The sequence below is a fragment of the Gymnogyps californianus genome, chromosome 26 (assembly GCF_018139145.2).
Source record: "Gymnogyps californianus isolate 813 chromosome 26, ASM1813914v2, whole genome shotgun sequence".
Taxonomy (NCBI): Eukaryota; Metazoa; Chordata; class Aves; order Accipitriformes; family Cathartidae; genus Gymnogyps; species Gymnogyps californianus.
This window is the reverse complement of record NC_059496.1, coordinates 1,652,537-1,657,795: the sequence shown is the minus strand read 5'-3', so window position 1 is coordinate 1,657,795 and position 5,259 is coordinate 1,652,537. Positions and strand designations below refer to the sequence as shown.

The following is a 5,259-nucleotide window of genomic DNA, read 5'->3' as shown; positions in this document are numbered from 1 at the left end:
CGAGGCATCCATCCTGGGTCTGTAGTTGTGGGGCTGGAAGGACTCAGCTCTCTCCCATGCCTGCCACAAACCCTCAGGAGCTGGGATTCCTCTTGCCTCAGTTCAGGTGTGCCTTTCTGTGATTTTAGAAAATAGGCATCTGCATGTGAGCTCCTTGTCTCAGCTCCCATGCAAATTAATGGAGATGGAGGCCAGGAGTGAGCTTCTCAGATGCATGCACCTGGTGACAGTGGAAGTCTCAGAGGTGGTCCAAGATAAGTGCAGGCAAGCGCAAACTCTAACAACGGAGCAGTTCATAGAGAAAGAACAGCATCTGGGGGCATCACCTTGAAGGCTGGTGGGGAATTCCTTGGCCAACAGCAGATGCCCACCTTGAGGAAAACTGCACTTTTCCCTACTCATGATGTTCAGGACAGCCTGTTGAGGGAGGCAGCTGGTCAAATGGATTCATGTGCCCTAGGGATAGCTCAGTCCTTTTTTAAAATGTTATTTCTCCATCAGCTGTATATACTCGATTGCCATCGACTGTAACTGCAGTTGTCTCACGGACATCCCGACATTGCCTAACTAAATCCAGGGCAGCTACTCACTGGCCAAACACAGGCCTGTAGTGCTACAGAAGATGCCAGGGCTGTAGAGCACAACTGCGTGTGGCTGGTCAGGACAGCACAGGAGCTACAGGAAAGGCATCCCTGTCCAGAGAGGGTGGGTGACTGACACCCCAGATGGCATCTCAGACAGATTCAGTTTCTTTTGGCCAGCCACTCTCTCGCCACTGGAGTGAGGCAAGGTCTGACCCACCTCCATCCAGTAGATGCAGGGCAGTTCATGAACAGGAAGGACATCACGTCGGGATCTCCACTCGTTTGCCTACTCCTAAACTCTGCTGGTTCTTCTTTCAACAGTCCTTTACTCACCCTCTTGATGATACCCTCAAGGAACAGTCCAAGGATTGTCACAGTGTTCCTGGATCACAGGATGTCACGCTCAAGGACATTTTCAGCAGCAACTGTCCTTCCTTGAGATCAGCTTGGCATCCACCACAGGCCCTCAGGGGCTGCAGAGACCCCACAGACGGCAAAGCCCTCTCCTGCCAGGGTGCACATCCCCGGCCAGTTTCTCTCTGGCCTTGGGGAGAGCAGCGTTTCCTCTTTCTGTGCCTTTACTTTGCCATCTGCCATCCACTCCAGCGTGGCTCTGGTCTCAAGCAGAGCATTTGCACCTCCTGGGTCTTGGGCACTTGGTACTGTGTTGGCCTGTGACAAGCCTGAGCGTGTTCCCAGTTCCCTAGCTGAGGTGATGCAGCCCAAAGGCGCACCAATGCCCTCAGCCTGGGGTACAGGCAGGAGGAGCTGGAGTCCCACGTGCCATCACAGAGTTTTGCCATCAGTGGAATCGATGGGGAGGAGTGGTGGGACAGCTCACACTGCTAGTGGTGCTGCAATGGTGCATACAGGCTTCTGAGGAGAGACGGGCTGGAATGATCAGGAGGCAAATGTCCTCTGTGTGCAGGAGCTTGTCGTATGTATGGAGCTTCTCTATGGGATGTGGAATAGGTTGGGTGAGCCCTTGTGGGTGAGGGTCAGAGAAGAGACCTGCTGGTGTGATATCACGGTGGGAGACAAAGCAACTGCAATCAGGGTAAGGAATTGGACAAAGCCTCATGTAAGCAACTCAAGGAAGTCTCCAGATCAATGACGTCAGGTCTCATTAGGGCCTTGAGAGACCCTGACACTCACTGGAAGGGAAGCAGAGCAGGATGCCTACTGTCCAGCAGGTGTCTGGGGTCTCTTGGTAAAACCTCTTTGCACCGATGCCAGGTAGGCAACCAAAGGTGATGCTCACCTCCATCTGATCTTTGCAAAAGAGGGAGTGCTGATCAGGGATGTGAAAACGAGTGTGAGCCTTGGCTGTAGTGACCATGAAATAGTGGGAGAAAATGGGCCAGGATGGCTGCCCTCATAATGGGGGCTTTAAACGAAAGAATGATGGGGGAGGGAGAGAGTAACCAGCAGCCCAGTGAGGGAGTGACAGGCAACATCGCTGTGGTGGGTTGACCCTGGCCGGATGCCAGGTGCCCACCAAAGCCGCTCTATCACTCCCCTCCTCAACTGGACAGGGGGAGAAAATAAAACGAAAGGCTCATGGGTTGAGATAAGGACAGGGAGATCACTCAGCAATTACTGTCACGGGCAAAACAGACTCACTTGGGCAAAAATTACTTTAATTTATTACTAGTCAAATCAGAGCAAGATAATGAGAAATAAAACCAAATCTTAAAACACCTTCCCCCCACCCCTCTTCTTCCCAGCCTTAACTTTACTCCTGATTTTCTCTACCTCCTCCCCGCCCCAGCGGCGCAAGGGGATGGGGAATGGGGGTTTGGGTCAGTTCATCACACGTTGTTTCTGCCGCTCCTTCCTCCTCAGGGGACGACTCCTCACACTCTTCCCCTGCTCCAGTGGGGTCCCTCCCACGGGAGACAGTCCTCCACGAACTTCTCCAACATGAGTCCTTCCCACGGGCTACAGTTCTTCACGAACTGCTCCAGCGTGGGTCCCATCCACAGGGTGCAGTCCTTCAGGAAGAGACTGCTCCAGCGTGGGTCCCCCGCGGGGTCACAAGTCCTGCCAGCAAACCTGCTTCAGCGTGGGCTCCTCTCTCCACGGGGCCACGGGGCCACAGGTCCTGCCAGGAGCCTGCTCCAGCGCGGGCTTCCCACGGGGTCCAGCCTCCTTCGGGCATCCCCCTGCTCCGGCATGGGGTCCTCCACGGGCTGCAGGTAGATATCTGCTCCACCGTGGACCTCCATGGGCTGCAGGGGGTCAGCCTGCCTCACCATGGTCTTCACCACGGGCTGCAGGGGAATCTCTGCTCCGGCGCCTGGAGCACCTCCTCCCCCTCCTTCTTCCCTGACCTTGGTGTCTGCAGAGCTGTTCCTCTCACATCTTCTCACTCCTCTCTCTTGCTGCAACTGCTACTCCCCTGTAACTTCTTTTCCCTTTCTTAAATATGTTATCCCAGAGGCGCTACCACTGTTGCTGATTGGCTTGGCCTTGGCCAGCGGCGGGTCCGTCGTGGAACCCACTGGCATTACCTTTATCGGACATAGGGGAAGCTTCTAGCAGCTTCTCACAGAAGCCACCCTGTAGCCCCCCGCTACCAAACCTTGCCACGCAAACCCAATACAGGCACCTTCACTCCCTTGTACGTGAGCCAGGAGCTTACCAGCTCACAAGTTCACCACCAGGCGTGAGGCCTGTTGCTCCTTAGTCAGTACGGCTAGGGGTCAAGTGTACCCGTCACATGCCCCATGAGCTGACCTTGCTCTCTTTTGCAAGAAAGAAGAAGATAGGAGGACTCAGTTTGCACTATCTAAGCCAGCCAGTGGGAAAGAAAGAAGTAATTACATTGGGGGAGGGGAGTTGGAGGGGGTCGGATTAGGAGAAGGAAAGAAGGGGCAAGTAATGATTTCGGTGTTAAAAAAATTGGGAAGCTGAGACCCAGCTTGTGTACCTTTCTTCTGAAGAAGGATCTACGTTTTTTTTCAAGGGCTGACCCTATCAGACTAGCTTTCACAGTTCCCCTCTGCTAGAAAGCCCAGAGAACATGAGGGATGGGATTCATCTACTCGGGTTTAGACATGTCCTGTGGAAGGGCTTTATTCAGCTGCCCACTTCTCACTGCCAATATGGAGATGCCTGAGGAATCCCAGACATGCAGGAATCCCACCGTTCAGCTTGGCTGGGTAATGGAAGAGAGAACAGCGTGTTCAGAGTAAGTTTTTCTCCCACTCTTGGGCAGGTGTGGCATTTCAACAGCTCCCACTTACAGGATCACAATTGTGTTGACGCTAAAGAAGGAAGAAAGCCAGGGAACGTTTTTACACTTTTCAACACCAGTCCTGTATTTCCTTAAGACACAGATTCCCTTCTCCCCTTCTCACTCCACAAACAGTCCCAAGATTCTGCACTTCTAAAGATACAGCTGGTACACAAAATATGCGCTTACGAGTGGTCCACACTTGATCAAAAGAGATCCACAACCTGTTTATCCTGGTGGATCTCAACTAGTATGAGCGCTCGATGCAGACCACAGTTTTTCTGAGTGCATTTCCTAGAGCCCCCTTGACCTCCCTGTTCCGCAGGCTGTAGAGGAGTGGATTGACCATGGGTGTGAGGATGGTGTAGAAAAAGGAGAGTGCTTTATTGAGCTGCCTCAGTGAGGCTGTCCTGGGTATCATAGAGACAACGATTGAGGGTACCATAGAAAACAGTGACCACGATGAGGTGAGAGGAGCAGGTGGAAGAAGGCCTTCTGCCTACCCATGGTGGTTGGGATCCTCAGGATCACAGCTATGATGCAGATATAGGATAGCAATGTGAATACAAATAGGAAGACTACATCCAGGAAGCAGATGATGAAAGTAACCAGTCTAAGCGCCGTGGTGTCACTGCAGGCAAGCTCTAGCAATGGGGCAAATCACAGAAGAAGTGATCAATTGCATTGGACCACAGAACTGTAACTTGGAAAATTGTCCAGTGACTATGGGAGACATTAGTAATCCTGCTAGCCAGGACCCAGCCACCAGCTGGAGGCAGACCTTCCAGTTCATGAGGCTTGCATTAGAGCAGGGGTTGACATATGGCCAAGTACTGATCATTAGGACATGGTGGCCAGAAGATAACACTCTAGTACCTGCAAAACAGCCAAAGAAAAAGAACTGTGTCATGCAGCCTCGAGCAGAAATGCTTCTGTCCCTGGTTAGGAAGCTGGCCAGAAGCCTGGGCAGGATAGTGGAGGTATAGCAGATTTCCACACTGGAGAAATTCCCCAGGAAGACGTACATGGGAGTGTGAAGATGCCGATCTGCCACCACCAGCACAACAGTGAGGATGTTGCCAAACACGGTCACCATGTAGATCATGAGAGAGAGGAGAAAGAGAGCATCTGAAGCTTGGGGACATTACTCAGTCCCAGCAGGAGGAACTCCACTGGTGATGTCCGGTTGTCCCATTCCTCTTTCTCCATGAAGTGCTGTAGGACCTTCTTTTTCCCGCTTGGCAGGAAGGGAAGCTGAGGAAGGGCATGTGCTTCTGTGTTCGTTGTAAAAAGGAGTTGGGAAGAAATCCCTGCCAGAAACAACATGGAGGTTTTCCCTCATTTGACTGAAATCACACTTGGTTTAGGAGCACTATTCCTAGTGAAAGGGTAGGAACAGGTTTCTTCGAGAGGGCCAAACTGCTCTTCTTAGAAGAA

At 52.3% G+C, this 5,259-nt stretch overlaps 1 pseudogene; it reads right to left on the bottom strand.

The window, feature by feature from the left end:
- Window positions 1–4,069: 4,069 nt before the first annotated feature.
- On the bottom strand, window positions 4,070–4,918 carry LOC127025979 (olfactory receptor 1020-like; annotated as a pseudogene).
- Window positions 4,919–5,259: the final 341 nt, after the last annotated feature.